Source organism: Schistocerca cancellata, chromosome 5, assembly GCF_023864275.1.
Source record: "Schistocerca cancellata isolate TAMUIC-IGC-003103 chromosome 5, iqSchCanc2.1, whole genome shotgun sequence".
Taxonomy (NCBI): Eukaryota; Metazoa; Arthropoda; class Insecta; order Orthoptera; family Acrididae; genus Schistocerca; species Schistocerca cancellata.
The window spans coordinates 505,239,832-505,258,959 of NC_064630.1; the positions used below are offsets into that span (position 1 = coordinate 505,239,832).

Here is a 19,128-nt window from a genome sequence, read left to right on the forward strand (position 1 = left end):
CCGTGCTCTCTAAGACGCCGATCAATTGCTTCGAAAGTCTTCCTGTCGGGATACCTTCGATCTGGAAATATGCCTCGATACAAACGTACCGCGCCACGGCTATTGCCCCGTGCTAATCCATACATCAAATGGGCATCTGCCAACTCCGCATTTGTAAACATTGGACTGACTACAAAACCACGTTCGTGATGAACACTAAGCTGTTGATGCTAGGTACTGATGTGCTTGATGCTAGTACTGTAGAGCAATGAGTCGCATGTCAACACAAGCAGCGAAGTCAACATTACCTTCCTTCAATTGGGCCAACTGGCGGTGAATCGAGGAAGTACAGTACATACTGACGAAACTAAAATGAGCTCTAACATGGAAATTAAGCGTTTCCGAACACATGTCCACATAACATCTTTTCTTTATTTGTGTGTGAGGAATGTTTCCTGAAAGTTTGGCCGTACCTTTTTGTAACACCCTGTATAAATATATACCTCAGGGGAAAAGAAACGTAGGGCGTCTAAGAAAAGATGGAAAGGTCGGCTGCAGTCTACTTGATATTGGAACAGGCAATGACGCCTAAACCACAACTGAATATGCTGATGATAAGACGGTTGTACACTGATAGACCAAAAATTATTACCACTGTCCTCCGCGACGTTGGAGCCGCCGCCTGGTGGCGTTGCGGGGACTGACGCGGTAACTAAAGTATGGAAGCGGAACAGACACGGACGAGGGATCACCTTAGTGAAGATATCGGCTGCAAATGGGAAAATCCATTGAGACAAGTGACTTCGATAAAGATCAGATTATTATTACGCAGAGTCTGTAAACGCGTACATCGAAAACAGCGAAGCTGGTCAATGTTCCGCGCGGGATTAGCCGAGCGGTCTTGGCGCTGCAGTACTGGACTGTGCGGCTGATCCCGGCGGAAGTTCGAGTCCTCCTTCGGGCCTGTGTGTGTGTGTGTGTGTGTGTGTGTGTGTGTGTGTGTGTGTGTGTGTGTGTGTGTGTGTGTGTGTTTGTCCATAGGTTGGCGCTGAGCACTATGCGACTCAACAGCTGAGGTCATCAGTCCCCTAGAACTTAGAGCTAGTTAAACCTAACTAACCTAAGGACATCACACACATCCAAGCCCGAAGCAGGATACGAACCTGCGGCCGTAGCAGTCGCACGGCTCCGGACTGAAGCGCCTAGAACCGCTAGGCCACCGCGGCCGGCGTTTGTCCTTAGGATAGTTTAGGTTGAGTAGTGTGTAAGCTTAGGGAGTGATGACCTTAGCACTTAAGTCCCATAAGATTTCACACACAGTTGGTCAAATGTTCACGTGGTGCTGTAGTGAGCATCTACAGAAAGAGATAGAAAGACAGTGAAACATCACTAAGTGCTAAATGGTTGGACGTCCACGACTATTCGCAGAAGGTGTGGTTCGAAGGCTTCCCTGCTCTCTAAAGTAGAATAGATGGTGATCTGTGGCATCTCTGCCGGAAGAGTACAGTACTGGTCCACGCACAAGTGTTTCGGAGCACACCGTTCATCGTACATTGTTGAACATGGAGCTCTGCAGCAGATCAGCTCTACGTGTTCATATATTGGCCCAACGACATCGTCGATTACAACTGCAGTGGGCAACGGTCGTCGCCGCAAACGCCGTCATCGAGGTGAACGGCGGCTCGAAACGAGCAGCGCGCCATGGACGCAGGCTGGTGGGAGCAGTATTGTGCTATGGGAGACATTCTGTTGCGGTTGTATGGGATCTATGGTAGTAACAGAAGAGACACTGATAGCTGCGAATCATCTGCATCCCTTCATGCTTGATGTCTACCCCGACGGCAATACAATTGGACGTGTCTCGTAGCCAGAACCGTGCTACAATGGTTTGAGGTGAACTATAATGACCAAATTCGACTGATGTAAATCCTATGGAACCCATCTGCGTACGTAAATCAGCGGCCCGTTATTTACATGACCTGTGCGTAGACGTCTAATGCCACAAACCTCCACAAGCCTACCAAAAACTGTCGGATCCCTGATACGCAGAATCAGTGATGTATTTCGTTCCAAAGACAGACAAACGAGCTATTAATCAGGTGGGCATAAAGCTTTGACTCATCAATGTATATTGTCCAGGTCGATGTAGTCCTTAAAGTTGCCTCCAAAGAGGCAGTACCAAGTTCTCTTGCACTCTCCTCGGGGAGTACTACCGAGCCAGAAGTTTTAGGTGGTGGTGCTCAGCTGGAGGCGTTAGCGCGGGCGACAGCTGCTGGCATATCTACAATGTTTTGTGCCTCACGATAGCAGCTGAATGTTTCAGTGACGTTGCTGAGGTGCGCGTCTATTCGGCGGCCAGTTCCTCCAGCCGGCAATCCGTCTCGCCGTAATGCGACAACGCTCGCGCGCTCTGCCTCGCAGTGACCCATCGAGGCATGCCGACGGGCAGGTTGCACAAACCACAATGGCGCTTTACGATTGGAGACACAGCGCGCTCTGCTGACCTGCATGAGAGCGCGGTTTATTTTTACCTGCGTTAAACAGGTAGCGATTTACTGTGGTCGAAAGAGTAATGCGGAAAAGAGCCCGGATGGCCGCTCGCGTTATGTGACGGTACCCCGGGGCGTGTCGCGCCGGCCCTCGATAGAATCCGCCCGTCGGCTTACCTAAGAGAGTCGGTATGACGACCACCCTAGATGTGGTTTTTACGCGGTTTCCCACAACAGACTACGTGAATACCGGGATGGTACTCGCGTACCGCCGGCCGCTGTATCCGAGCGGTTCTAGGCTCTTCAGTCCGTAACCGCGCGACCGCTACGGTCGCAGGTTCGAGTCCTGCCTCGGGCATGGATGTGTGTGGTATCGTAACGTTACTTAGGTTTAAGTAGTTCTAAGTTCTAGGGGACTGATGACCTCAGCTGTTGAGTCCCATAGTGCTCAGGGCCATTTGAACCATTTTTGAACTCGCGTGCTACCTCAGCTACACTTTTCGCAGACATTTCGAAAACTTGGTCGCACTTTCACACGGGATGACAACAGACGCAGGGGGTGATGACACGAAGGGATCCGGCCACCCTCTGCCATTAACATTACCAAATCTAGACTAACATGCCGACCCCGCGACGACTCGGTTTAAGGCCAGGAAGAAGAAGAAGAAGAAGAAGAAGAGAGTAAGTTTGAGTTAAAAGAAGAACACATACGCTATATGCAAGCCACGAATATAGCACAAAGCTTTTTTTTAACATCTTAGTATAAAAATCATTAATGAACCGAAACTCGACTACAAATTTCACTTACAGCTATACTGAAACAAGTGTTCAAAAATTTCGGCTTATGCTTCTGGTATTACCGTAAGTATTTTTATTTGTTGCACGTTACCTAAATCGTTCAAATGGCTCTAAGCACTATGGGATTTAACATCTGAGGTCATCAGTCCCCTAGACTTACAACTGCCTAAACCTAAATAACCTAACGATATCACATACATCCATGCCCGAGGCAGGATTCGAACATGCGACCGTAGCAGCAGCGCGATTCCGGACTTATGCGCCTAGAACTGCTTGGCCACAGCGTCCGGCTTGTTGCAGATTACCGTAAGAATTACATTACGTCTGTGCTAACAAGGAAAGTGCGTGACCTCGAACGCTCAGAATCGCACGAAAATGTACTTAGAATGTAAATCGTTCATCCCGAAACCCGTGGTATGGGCCATTCACATACAAAGCTTCACGTCTTGCTATCAGTAATATTTGAATTAGCACTTATTCGCCGGCCGTTGTGGCTGAGCGGTTCTAGGCTCTTCATTCCGGAACCGCGCTGCTGCTACGGTCGCAGGTTCGAATCCTGCCTCGGGCATGGATGTGTGTGATGTCCTTAGGTTGGTTAGGTTTAAGTAGTTGTAAGTGTAGGGGACTGATGACCCAAGATGTTAAGTCCCATAGTGCTCAGAGCCATTTGAACCACTTATTCAAATTATTTTTGAGAGTATTTTAATTCTGTCTTCGCAACTACAAGAAAATGCGTCTTTTGTCAGCAAACGCGTATCGTTTATACCATCAGTCGTCTGTAACGAAAGATATTTACAATGTGACTTGCTTTGCAGGTCGAAGAAGCAGCTAGTTTACTTACTGTATTTCATGGTTAGTTTTTCTCTCAGATCAGGGAACCGCGTCTGCTTGTACGTTTTTGGGTTATTTCTCCGTTTGGCACTGCTGATTCTGGCCCAATCTCAGACTGCTTTGCAAAACTATGTATTTTTTATGTTAAACGCAGCACAGTGTAACCACTGTTTCTTTTTACCCTTCTCGCTACAGATGAATCGTGATTTTGTACAATGTCGCCAACTTTGGAGTTAGTTTTTCATTGATGTAGTTTTTTCCCTGCAGTTTGCCAGTTGTTTGTTATTCCAGTGAGTTATGTTACTGTATATTTATTTAATGCGTAAGAGAAATGAAGGAGCAGTGGTAGGACTGAAAATCTAATTGACAGTAGGTGGTGTGAGAGCAGGGATGATGATGATGATGATGATGATGATGATGATTAGTGTTTTAGGGCGCACAACAGCGAGGTTATCAGCGCCCGTTCCCAAAAGTTCAGTTCAGAGCCGAATTGTGAGAGAATTGGTATTGTTTAAATTGCAAGATTGGACACAGCACAGCAAAACAGGGAGATAAAACTAAAAATAAAATAGCAGTACAAACAGGTAAAATTAATTAACGGTGCCTGAGTGACCACTTGTGCGCGCGCGCACACACACACACACACACACACACACACACACACACACACACACACACACACACACCGAGAGAGAGAGAGAGAGAGAGATTTTTGTTTTCTATGTGATTTTTTTCAGTTATTTTATACAGTGTCTGATTTCCAATATTTATCCAACATTGAGTAACAGCTTTTTGTGTATTTGTAAGTTTTTTGGAAAAGGAAGGTGTCTGTCTTTACAGGTTTTTATGACATCCATATCTTTTTCTATAGTGGTTATCGAAAGTCTAAGAGAGGAACTTTGGTAATGCGTAGAAAAATGTCTATAAATAGGACTAAAAACACGCGGAAGACAACAAAATATTTCCAATCTCTTAATGTGCGTTTCTTAGGCAGTATTGACTCTACAGACCATTCAATCAACCTTCTACACAGATGCCTATGTTAGAACATGCTGGGCAAAAAGCAGGTAATGACATTGACATATCAATGTATCATCGTTTGAAAATGTAATTAAGGTGGCTTTTGATATTGGACTGCTTGAATGCAGAAGTGATGATGAAGATGGAAATTGGCTTTAGTCAGATGTGCATTTTGTTCTGTTCCACTTTGTTTTGACCACATAATTAAGCTCTCACAACTGCACTTTGTAAACTGAATATCTGTGCAGCACTCTCAAGTCAGCAAAGTTTGTCACACAGCGCAATTATTTTAAGCAAAGGGAAATATAGCAATAAGTCATGGCGCTGAAATACGCGTTCTTCGTCCTATTCTGTCGATATTTTGTTTCTTTGTGTCGCCAACGATCCTCTCTTACACCACGAATGATTCAAATGTCGCACCACTAATACCACTGTTTGCGGGATGGGCGATTTATATTCTAGGCACATTTTCGTGCGGCTCTGAGCGTACGAGGTCACACGCTTCCATTGAACGTAAAATTTGTCTTTGATATTCTCCAACTGATTGATCCTAAAGTACGCTCACCGGGCAAAAAATTTTTCATACCAGTGCGCACGCACAGATGAATCGCTAAGCCTTTACACGTGGCTCGGCGATCCAGTCACGTGCTCAAGCGCGTGGGTATTGCCTCTACGTTAGTGACACATTTATGTCTAAAGCGGGCATTGTACGTAAACTTGGGTAAACGTAGGGATGTGAAAGAGTGCAAAAAGAGGCACTCGTATTTGGCCGTGCCTGTGATCAGACGGTATGTGAAGTTGCTGGATTTCTTGACGTTTCTACAAGCTGTCGTATAACATCGATGATCACTAAACACTGTCAGAATTGTGGCCGAAAAGAGGTCTTCACTGAGAAGCATCAGAAATGCCACAGGAACTTCTGCAGGCAGTGAATGAAGGTTCATCCCAACCGGTTAGCGAGAGAACACAGCGACGGAAGCTGCATGCAGTGAACATTTGAAGTCTGCAATTTCGCAAGAGGCCATTGCTCAGTGGCATACAAACAGACGACAACAAGAAGTTCATCGGGCTGGATGAATGTGTGACTGGCTTTCTGATCACTCCCTCACCATATTACATCTCGATTGGCCCGCAAAATCCCCTGCTTTGAACCCAATCGAAAATCTGTGGGACACATTGGAACAGCGGTGGAATTGCGCGAGAAAATCCTCAGCGAATAGCTTAACCTGTATGCGACGTACTTGACAGCTTAACCGAATCCAGGCGGTTATTAAGTCCAGGGGCGAAATTGCGCTGTATTAAATGACGCTTGTAATTTTTCAAGGGATGACTAACTTTTTATGCATTGAGCTTTATAAAGAGAGTTTTGGTTGTCTTACATCTAATGAACGCATCTCCGTAGCGCAAAACGCAGATCATTCTGACGTAAGAGAAACAACTCCTGATGACGATATAATGTCTTACATCGAGAAAGTGACTGCTAGTGGGAGGGCTGGTGGCGATCTATAATTTCCCAGCAGGATGGGTGCTACAGTGGATTAAATTTCAGACTCCTTCGTAATGTAGCATACAGCGACGGCGTAACACGGTTATCGATCAGACTTCTGTTGTATGGGGCCGTGAATATCGTGTTACACGGCAAACGAAGGAGTGAACGATCGACTAGGTACCGCCTCAGTATTATACCTGGTTTCGAAACTGACAGAAGCCATTCAGAGCTTTAAAGAGGTCTGCATGCCTATTGTTCCATTTACACTACCCAGTTTCCCGATAGTGACACAACGGAGACTTAAACTGTGGGGTCGCAACATGGGAATATGTGGCGTACATGACAGGCTGTCGAGAGATTGCGCAGTATGACGTCAGCTTACGTACTGGATACAGTGCTTCTGACTGTATGTTCCGTATGTGTTCGTCACACAATATTCAGTTGTTGGAAAAAGCGATAGCATGGCGAACAAATTTAGATGATATTACGTGTGGGCGGACCACTGATAGAACAAAGCCAGTAACGTCACTTCACCGGTGTGGAAGAGATTCCAGGAAGTAAAAACTAATAATACGCTTTTGCCAACTGTTCCCTAATATTCGCAGACGCATAGTCCTTGCCCACGTAAACCCCAGCCAGGACATGGTGCATCACTCAGCGAGACGCGCCCATTATCCACTCTGTCTGTACAAATTCAACAGCAAAGACAGTGATATGCCATTTTGTTCTTGCGGGAGCACCCGACGAGATCTTGTGTAACTGTGAGGTTTACAATGGAATTAGGGAACCCGAGACAAACAAACCACTATACGAACATTTAAGAAACTGCGAATGGTCGACAACTACAGATAATAATACTGACATAATTTTCTCGAAATGTAAAAGGCAAATAAATGTGCAATGTTCCCAAATCCCTGCACCTCCCTCCCCCCTTTTCCAACCTAAACAGCATGAGTGCCGACGTGCCAACGAGTGCAACTAGTGTTGCGGAAGGTGAGGACGGAAATCATGTGACTGTGAGTTTTGTGTTAGAGAGTTTTTTTTATTATAAAGTCATTAATGTGAGAGAGATAGGAAGCTGTCGAAGTATTGTATTTACTAAATGAAATGTAAAAACAACTGGTACTAAAATTTAAAAAAAGACAGTTTTTGACTTATTCATTTCCATATTTGACGAATAATCGTTTACACAACCCATAGAACGCACCACAAACTAGACTTTTAAAACATTCACTTGAAAATATTTGCTCTGCGCGAGATTCGCCATATGTGGCATCCAAGAAGCGCGTTGATATTTGATTGCCCTCAGTTTTACTTCTATTTTCGGAAGTTTCAGTTGTGTTTCAGTAAAGGGAGTATTTATTCCTGCTTGTCGTTTATGAAAATGTGTGCTGCAGTTAGCTGGTTGTAGCAGATATGGTCTTTATTCGTAAACCTACATTTACATCGTACTCCACAAGCGGAAGGCACTTCCGGTTCCACTAACTGATCCTCCCGTATCTCACTCGCGAATGGTGCTTGGGAAGAATGATTGTCAGTGAGGTTCTCTATTGACTCTTAATGTCTCGAATTCTGTCATTGCTGTAATTACGCTGGATCTACGCGGGAGGAAATAATTTGTTGTCCGACTTTTCACAGAACGTGTTCACTCGAAATCTCATGCACAACGCCTCTCTTGTAAGGTTTGCCAGTGTAGTTTCATCATCATCATCATCATCATCATCATCATCATCATCTCGGTAACGCTCTCGCGCCGACGATCCCGTGAAGAAATGCGCCTCTCTTCTTTGGATCTCCTCTATCTCTTCTGTCAGTCCTACATGGTAAGCGTCAACAAGAGCCTTATAATTCACTTCCGTCGTGGACGAGTTAAATTTCCTTAAGATTCTTTACAGGAAGAATCTCCGTCTGGCTTCTGTTTCCCTACTATTTATTTCTGTGGTCATTCCACTTACGGTCGCTCTGGATAGTTACTCCTAGACATTTTACGTTAGATACTGTCTCCAGCAGATTGTCATCAATAGTGTCATAGTGCAGTAATGGATTTTTTTCTCTGCGTATGTGCAGTATATAACATTTATTCCTTCTGAAAATCGATACATTCTTCTGACGTTACTTTCTTCAACCGCATATAGTCTTAAAGAGCTACAGACTTCCTACGAGTTCATTTATACAAGGTGTTTCAAAGAGGACTTTACAACTTTAAAATTCATGTAAATTTATTGAAAGAAGATACAGAGCTGGGTTTAGTGTTATTTTGTAGGGAAACACATCAAGTTTTTTTTACCTTAAACTAAAGATGTTGTATGTGGCTTCCGTTAGTTATCCTGCACACATCCCATCGGAAGTCAGTTTCTTCCCAAACTCGCTGTAGCATTGCAAATGTAACTTGCTCAGTGGTGGCATAAATTCTTGCTGTAAGTTCAGGTAGGAAAGTCGGCGCAGGAGGTACAAACACGATATCCTTGACGAATCCCCATAAAAACAAAATCGAGTGGGTTCAGGTCTGGGGAACGTGAGGCCATGCAATTGTCGCATCATGGCCAATACATTGACCTGGCAAGCAGTCCCTGAGAAAATCCCGAACGTCAGCTAGATAGTGGGGTGGTGCACCATCTTGCATGAAGTAAACGTTTCGTTCTTGGTTATCCTCATCAATCTGTTGCATCAAAAGTGGTTGTAACATACCCAGGTACACCATCCCGTTGATGGTTCTCTCACGGAATTTTATCAGTGTCTTTTATCGCTCGTACGATCGTCAGTCTGTACGTTTTCAAATGCAAACGGTTTCTCAACGACGCCAAACAGTTGTACGTGGGGTTCACAGTTCGCGAGATGCACGCCGATTGATTTCGTAAGGCTGTTGACAAAACGTTATCTCACTCGCTCAACGATGTCGTCGAATGTGCTTGAACGACCTGATGATTTCTCATGTCTTACCGAGTATCCTGTTTCTACAAAACATTTGTGCCACTCATAAATTGTAGGCCTACTAAGAGGATCTTTAACGTATTTTGTACGGAAATTACGCTGAACTGTTGTCGCCGACTTCGATTCTTCAAACCAAAACATAAAGCTAGCACGCTCTGATCCAGTGAAGGCAGCCATCTTTAACGCAAATGCCGCTAGCGCTCCTTACTGTGCGATTCGACACTAGCGAACTACGCGAGGCAAAACTTGTATTTCCGTACAAATTGACACTACAATCACCTCTGTAGGTATTATGAATCGATTTATATGAATTTTCAAAGTTGTAAAGTCCTTTTTGAAACACCGTGTGTATAGTGTAAACACTAACGGTCCTTTCACACTTCCTTGCTGTATTACGGAAATTATCTTCGCATCTGTCGATTTTGTTCCAGTAAGAGTTGAGTTCTATCTGCAAGAAAGTCTTGAATCCAGGACAAATCCTGTCCGATACTCGACGATCTCGTATTGTTTTCACTAAACAGCAGTGCAGGACAGTGTCAAATGCCTTCCTCAAGTTAAGAAGCACGGCATCAAGCTGATCGCTGTTGTCTACAGCTATGGATCTCATAGAGGAACTAAGCAAGCTGAGTATCCCAAGAGCTCTGTTCGCGGAATCCGTGTTGATTTCTGCAGAGAAGACTTTCATTCTCCAAAAACGTCATAATTCTTAAGCATAATTCGACAACAGATTGTCGTCAACGATACTGTATGCATCTGACCTACGGCCCCTTTCTTTAAAACAGGGATAACGTACGCTTTTTTGCTGTCGCTAGGTACCCTTCGTTGCTCCAGCGATCTACGACAAACTAATGCTAGAAGGAGAACAAGTTCTTTTGCATAATCTTTGTAGAACCTTATAGGTATCTCATCTGGTTCTGAGGTCTTTCCACTATTAAGCAATTGTAGTTGCTTTTCTATTCCGCGATCGCTTATATTAGTATCTGTTATTTCGACGTTTCGATATTTCTTACGGTTACTGAAAGGAGGGACTGCGTTACTATTTACCGCAGTGTAACGATTTTCGGAAGACCGAACACAGTTTTTCGGCCTTTTCTCTCGTATCTTCCGCTTCGGTGCCATTGTAGTCCCTGGGTGAATGAATGTATGACTTCGAACCGCCTACTGAGTTTTACATAAGACCAAAACCTATTAGGGTTTTTGCAGGGATCAGTTGACAAAAACTTTGTTTCAAAGTCATTGACATGCTCTATACTGTTAAAATGAAAGGTTCGATTGGAGTTTTCGCCCATAATTAGACGAAACAAGACAACATTGAGTTCAGTTTGCCACATAATTTTAATCGATCTTAATATGTGGCGAGTCTTTCTTTAGAGAAATAATACACTGTGTCTACGTGCGCTGTCTGACCATTACTCACCGGCTGAGCTTGTAGTCTGGTCGCGAGCCAGCGAGACATCCGTCAGACTCGGTCAGTCACACGCTCTAATCTCCCGGGTCCCACCTGGTCCCGCGAGGAAGCCAGCTGACCTTCCGCCAACAAGTCCACCCACACTGCGTGCAGCTGTCCGATCTGAAAACACTCTTGGCCGGATTTCAGCCGCCCGAACAATAGTGCAAGCTGTGCTCAAGAATACTCACTCCTCGCGAAGAACGATCATTACGTAAACAGCTTACTTCGTCACCAACGCTTGTACCATCTGGCCACATTACGGGCTCGCGTATAGCTGTCACAGGTGCCAAATGTTCTTGTGTGGATATGAATGACATGCCGCAGTAATGCACTGATGAGTCAGAACATTATGACCACTGCCTACAGTGAGAGTAAACGCCTCGTCGTGGCGTTGCTGGCCCGTGACGGCGCACAGAAAGTGTACAAGCAGACAGGAACGAATGGGAATAAGCGATTTTGACAAAGGACAGCTTGCTATGGCCGAGCGTGCTGGGAACGGGCATCTCACAAACGGCAAAGCTGGTTGGCTTTTCGCATGCTGTTGTCGCGAGTATCTTTGGAAGGTGGTTGAGCGAGGGTGAAACTACGATCAGATGAAAAGGTGTTGGACTTCCACTTTGAGATCGGAGGCCTGTCCGCTCTGTGCAGTAGAATAAGTGCTGATCTGTAGTAGATCTAACGACGAAGTACAATGCTAGTTCAGGCACAGCTGTTCTGGTACACATCAATCAGCGCATATTATTTAACGGCAGCAGACGGCCCCTACTTGCTATCTTGTTGACCCTACAACATCGCTGATAAGGGATCATCTAGAGTGGACCGTAGATCAATGGAAACATGAAGCGTGGTCGGACTCTCGCTACACCAGGTCGACGGCAGTGTCCGGAAACTCCGTTATCTAAGCGAACGGCTGCTCCAAACACGCAGCACGCCACAGACACAAGCTGGTAGGGGCAATATCGTGTTATGGAGGACATTCATCTGGGCTTCCATGGGATCTGTGGTAGTAATCTAAGCCACAGTGACAGCCATGGATTACGTGAAGAGTACTGCGTACCACTTACATCCCTTCAAGCTTGATGACTTCCCCAGCAGCGAAGGCATTTTCCAGCAGGAAATACATGCTGTGTCGTCAAGCCACAATCGTACTGAAATGGTTTGAACAGCTTGATAGTGAACGCATGTTGGTGTCTTGATCATTAAATTCGCTTGATGTGAACTCGACGGAACGCTGCAGGGACGTTACCGGGCGCCAGCTCTTCGTGCAAAAGTCATCTGTCCGCAATTTACGGGACTGCGTGAACTGTGCGTAGACACGTAATGAAAAATACCTCCGCAAACCTGCCAAAGACTTGTGGAATCAATATCACGCAGAATCGCTGTTTTGTGTCGTTCAAAAGTGGTACAATACACTCTTGAGCAAGTGGACATAATGTTGTGCATCCTCGGTGTATGTGCACTAAGAACAAGGTTAGGTTCGAGATTATTGTATAGTCAGACCTCTTAATTATAAACTAAGCTATTTGCTGTAATATATCTGATACAGTGTAAAACGAAAAAGTGTTTTGTTTGTGCATGGAAGGTCAGCAGTCCATTTAGATATATGCTCTTCGCCCCTGGTTTCTTATTTTATTGTACTAGCCGAGTAGTCTTCTATTACTCTCTCTACTCTTCCTTCCTCTTCCTCCACACCCTCCTCCCCTCTGTCCATCCATCTACTACTTGCACCTCTATCTTCCACCTCCTCCTTCATCTCCTCCTCACCCCTCTCTCTCCGTCTCCTCCTCACCCCCCCCCTCTCTCTCTCTCTCTCTCTCTCTCTCTCTCTCTCTCCACATTTCCTCTCCCCCCTCTTTACACATCTTTTCATACACCTCTCTTCCATTCCCCTCCCTTCTCTGTCTGTACATCTCCTCCTCTTCTCCTTTGTCCATCTCCTCCTCAACCTCTGTCCTTCTCCTCCTTCTCCCCACTTCCATCTCCTCATTCCCATTTCTCTGTTCATCTCCTTCCCCCATCTCTCTGCTCACCTATGCACATCTTTATGTATACACCCTGGAATGCATTCTCATACTACCTACACAACATGCCAGTTGTGCAGGGCAGCCTTGATGTCAGTGTTATCATCACTTTTTCCCCACCCCACCCCTTTGGGAGTTAGATGGGATTTATCCACGTAGTACTCCTTTTCAGATACTTGGAAGAGGAGTTTATGAGCACTCGATGCGGAGGTTACCAGCTTCCCGACCATAAGTAGTACGTATACCAAATTTGGTTGAATACACACACACACACACACACACACAAAATTTTATATATATATATATATATATATATATATATATATATATATATATGTGGTGTGTGTGTGTGTGTGTGTGTGTGTGTGTGTGTTATAATCCTCGCTCTATATCTCTAGGGAGAGTAACTCCGCATGCCCATTATGATTATGGGCGCATTAGTAAGCAGGCGGAAACATTTGTTGTTGTACAAAATTGTAGCGTCTGACATGGCGACAGATTAACACGACTATAAATAAACTAGCACCTCAAAAGACTATGAGGATATTAAAGAATAAGAGATTGCCAGTATGTCAGGAAAAATTATGTGGGAACGACATGGTCTTACGGGGGCGTTCATTTTGTATTCGTACAGTCTCTGTAAATCTGAGTCAGATTCAAAGATAGATATTTTCGTTACTAGGATGGCTTGTAAATGTATGTTCCCCATATTTTGGATTATTAACGCCACACACCATCATGAAAGGACTCTCCATAGAATTCGTTTATAATGATGTGGATTTTCAATGTGGCCTCATTGTACGAGAGTTAAAGCAAATGATCACCATCACTTTCGTATGGCAGCAATCTGCTACACTCAACCCATATACCTGATACTCATCATTAGTGTTCGTGGTGTTAAGAAAGTCATTACCACTGTTTGCGCTCTCCAGAATATCCTGTGCAAGTTCCACCCCGAATTACTTCCGACTTACCCTAACGGCATTCTGCGCCCCTTTCCCTGCAAGATCAAATATATCGTGAAGACTGAAAGTGCCGTGCAACATATCCCCAAGATGTCACACTCTGATACAGTGCTGCACACGAAAGTGTACACTTGAACAACGACGCTTTCATTTTTTGTATATATGCGTATATTCATTTTTATCGTGCATCCACTGTGAATCATGACACAAAGTAAGTAAAGACATTAGCTGCCAGTGCTCATTGATTTAAGTCAGTGGGAACAGTCGAAAATATATGCTGGACTAAGATTCGAATTCAGGTCTCCTGCTTACTAGACAGATGGGCTGACTATTACGCCATCTGGATACAGTGGTCACCGCAGCCACACGGACTACCCTAGTACGACTCCTGTCACACCCAAAATTTTCACCTTGTATCACATACTGCCGATGTAGTGCATCTGCTTACTAGCCTCATTACTCGTTGCATCTCGCCGATTCCTGTAAAAGTTCGAGCTTGGTGTGCATCCGTACTCAAGGGATCATTGGACATCATCGCTCGAATTATATATGTGATGTATGTTCTTTCATATGTCCGAAAGAACAGACACCACGTATATAATTTGGGCCAATGATCCATTCAGTGCACCAAGTTCAAACACTTACGGGAACTGACGAGATGCCGCGAGAAATGACGCTAATGAGGAACGCCACTACATCAGTAGTGTATGGTATAGGTTCAGAGTTTAGGGCTGACGGGAAGCGTCCAAGGGTAGTCCGTGCGTGTGAGATGACCATTGTGTCCAGATGGCTTAGTGGTCACCGCATCTGCCTAGGAAGCAGGGGACACAGGTTCGAATTCCACTCCGGCACAAATTTCGACTTGCCTCAGTGATATAAATCAATGCCCACTGGCAGTTAATGTCTTCAATTCCTTTTCGTCTGCTTTCATTTTGGTTTGTTGAGGGACTACTGGGGCGCAATTGAGTGTTCTCTGCTCGGGCTTAGTGGTGTTGCGTATAGTTCGTTCCTGAAAACCGAAAGCTCGCGTGAGCGAATTCCACTCGGAACACGGAATTTTTCACTTTGCATCTAATCGAGCCTTCACCTCTCAATGATGTGTTGATTCACGAAAAAAGACAGGTGCTTCGGATTCCACGTTAAACTTAAGGTCCCCTTTCCTCAACAGGACACGGAAGTCACCGAAGCAGCATCCAATTGAAAGACTTGCTCCAAACAGTTTTGTACAGTTGCCAGATGTCAGTTCTTGGGATCGAGTCCCATACCTGTTGTACTTGGTCGGTCAAAACAAGGAAGGTTAATGCTCTTTGTGGATGACGCTGGAGTTGTCGTCCGAGGATGCCCCATATGTGCTCGACTGGAGACAGATCTGGGGATGGAGCTGGCCAAGGCAACATGTCGGCACTCTGTAGAGCATTTTCGTTTACAACAACGATATGTGGACGAGCGCTATCCTGTTGGAAAACAGCCCCTGGAATGCTGTCCACGAATGGTAGCACAACAGGTCGAATCACCAGGCTGACGTTCAGATTTGCAGTCAGGATGCGGGGGATAACCCGCTCCTGCTGTCATACGAAATCACACCCCAGACCATAACTCCAGGTGTCGGGCCAGTGTATCTAGCACGCAGACAGGTTGGTTGCAGGACCTTGACTGACCTCCTGCTAACCAGCACACGGCCATCACTGACACCGAGGCAGAACCAGCTTTCATCGAAAACACATTAGCTCTCCACCCAGCCCTCCAGTGAGCTTTCACTCGAAATCATTGAAGTCGCAAACGGTGGTGGTTTGGGGTCAGTAGAATGCACTGCTTCAGGGCGTCAGGTTCGGAGCTGTCCTTGAAGTAACCAATTTGCAACAGTTCGTTGTGTCACTGTGGTGCCAACTGCTGCTCAGATTGCTGCTGCAGATGTAGTAGATGCGCCAAAACATACGCAGAACACGATGGTCTCTCCTCTCGGTAGTGCCATGTGACCATCCGGAGCCCAGTTTTCTTGCTACCGTACATTCTCGTGACCACCGCTGCCAGCAATCGTGTTACGCCACTACATTTCTGCCAAGTGTTTCTGCAATATCGCAGAAGGAACATCCAGCTTTTCAGTCCTATTACACGACCTCGTTCAAACTGAGTGAGGTATTGATAATGGCGTCTTTGTCGCGTTAAAAGGCATTTTGATTAACACCAACTCACCATGTCCGATATCAATGACAACTAACGCTCACGACCGTTAAAGCGTGTTTTTGAAGAAAACCTGATTTGCATCCTCTTAGTGACACCACTACCGCCACTTTTATGCGTCTTGTGCGAACCTTGACTAGATATCAACTTTCAGATGTAGAAACACGACTACAACTTTCATTTATGTCGCACAGCTACTTCTCGGTGTTGCGATTTTTTTTCCCCGTCAGTGAAGTTTTCAGGTTTTTAGGTACTTTTGGGTAGCTGGTTAACTGGTACCTATAGATTACTTTGTATTTTAGCCTAGTGATGAGCTTACGGTCCAGCAGTAGAGTGGTTGAGCGTGGCTGTGCATAGCGAGCGAGTAGGTAGGCAGAGCTACACCCACCGCCAGGCTCACAATTCGCTTGGCCAAGCCTTCCTCTCTTCGTACTGTGGCAGTGGCAGTTGGGATGTCCCCTGGCAGTTGGTAGTTAGTAGTTAGTGAGGTGGCCGGCGCCTGCAGCGCCGCCGTAGGAAACGAGCAATTGGCGGTGCGCGCGCGCAATATCCGGACGCTCACCTGGCGCTGGAGCCGCCGACGCATCGATCGCGCAGCGGCGGGTCACGGCGGGACACGCACGGCCGGGACGCGACACCACTCGCCGCTGGCGCCAGTCCGCTGGCGAGATACCCGCGTGTACCGCCGCCTCTCTCCCAGTTCCGCGCCCGCCAGTCGCCAAAGCGTCCGTTCAGTTTCCAAACGTTAAAGAGCTATTAAAGTACTATTCAACACTGATTTCTTCGTAGTGGGCCCCACAGCCTCGAGAAATTTTGAAACGTGACGTGATTCCACCATGCTGTTTTTTAAATTATTTATTTGCACTACTAGTTTCAACGCTGTCCATTTTCAAGTGCATGTAAAAAACGTACATCACGCCGTATTCTCTGACTCACGGTTGAAATTTTCCCACGTATTAATGCACATCTGACAGTCATTTGAACAGCTGCATATAGCGTGATCCGTAGTAAACATTATGCGGTTCCTTTGCCTGGTGGTTCTGGCTAGATGTGACATTTTAATAAGGCAGTAATGTTACCATTCTCGGAAGCTCTTTGCGTGTCATGCACCTTACCCTATCTGATCAAAAGTATCCGAACACACTCAAAAACATATGTTTTTCATATTAGGTGCATTGTGCTGCCACCTACTGCCAGGTACTCCATATCAGCGACCTTAGTAGTCAATAGACATCGTGACCGAGCAGAATAGGGCGCTACGCGGAACTCACGGACTTTGGACGTGATCAGGTGATTAGGTGTCACTTACATCTTACGTTTGTAGGCGAATTTCCACACTACTAAACATCCCTAGGTCCACTGTTTCCGATGTGATAGTGAAGTGGAAACGTGAAGAGACATGTACAGCACAAAAGCGTACAGGCCGACCTCGTCTGTTGATTGACAGAGACCGCCGACAGTTGAAGAGGGTTGTAATGTCTAATAGGCAGACATCTATCCAAACCATCACACAGGAATTCCAAACTGCATCAGGATCCACTGCAAGTACTATGACAGTTAGATGTGAGGTGAGTAAACTTGGATTTCATGGTCGAGCGGCTGCTGATAAGCCACACATCACGCCGGTAAGTACCAAACCACGCCTCGCTTGGTCTAAGGAGCGTAAACATTGGACGATTGAACAGATGGACAGTGGAAAAACGTTGTGTGGAGTGACGGATCACGGTACGCAATGTGGCGATCCGATGGCAGGGTGTAGGTATGGCGAAAGCCCGGTGAACGTCATCTGCCAGCGTGTGTAGTGTCAACAGTAATTTCGGAGGCGGTGGTGTTTGGAGTGCTCGTGTTTTTCATGGAGTGGCTTGAACCCCTTGTTGTTTTGCGTAGCACTATCAGAGCACAGGCCCTCATTGATGTTTTAAGCACCTTCTTGCCTCCCACTGTTGAAAAACAATTCGGGGATGGTGACTGCATCGTTCAACACGATCGAGCACTTGTTCATAATGCACGGCCTGTGGCGGAGTGGTTACACGACAATAACATCTCTGTAATGGACTGGCCTGCACAGAGTCCTGACCTGAATCCCATAGAACGCCTTTGGGATATTTTGGAACGCCGACTTCGTGCCAGACCTCACCGACCAACGTCGACACCTCAGTGCAGCACTCCGTGAAGAATGGACTGTCATTCCCCAAGAATCCTTCCAGCACCTAATTGAACGTATGCCTGCGAGAGTGGAAGCTGTCATCAAGGCTAAGGGTGGGCCAACACCATACTGAATTCTAGCATTACCGATGGAGGGCGGAACGAACTTTTAAGTAATTTTCGGCGAGGAGTCCGATACTTTTGATCACATAGTGTATATTTTAGATGATGATCTTTGACGAGTGTGCTGTGCAGAAATATTCATGGCACGCGATTTATTAACGAACTGACAACGAAGTGTCCTCATACATTACTGTAGGTAACTACTAGCTTAGCGCCCGCTGCTTCGCTCGCATAGACTGTATGGTCTACATAATTTGTTTTTTCTTCCTTGAATCGGATTTTTATGTTTTTCACAAGTTGCAACACTTTCTAAACTTTTCACGCTAATAACACCATAGAAGCATGGTCTTTTCCGAATGCGACTTAGGGGTTGTTATTTCTAACCAAGATGTCGAATATCAATTTCCATAGAGGCAGGTGTAAAAGTGCTTTAGTTCTTTAATAATTTATTTTCAAAAAAGCTTTCGCCCACTATTTTATCCTCTGCTGACTATCCAAGAATGCTGAAACACGAAATTTTTTTTTTTTTTGTTTCTGACTGACAAACCAAAATACCCATTTGCGTAGTTGTAGCTTCAAAATTGCCTTAATAGCGACACTTTTTCACAACGCCTTTCATCCCGTATTTCACTTCCTTGGGGATGGAATACTGAAAAGTCGCTTCTTAAACGATGCTTACAGCAAAAAGTAAACACACTCTACAGAT

At 45.5% G+C, this 19,128-nt stretch overlaps 1 protein-coding gene across 3 annotated transcripts in view; it reads left to right on the forward strand.

Moving 5' to 3' along the window:
- The window catches only part of LOC126188087 (uncharacterized), a 538,033-nt gene that overhangs the window by 337,242 nt on the left and 181,663 nt on the right, over window positions 1-19,128 (forward strand). The window lies entirely within an intron of this gene.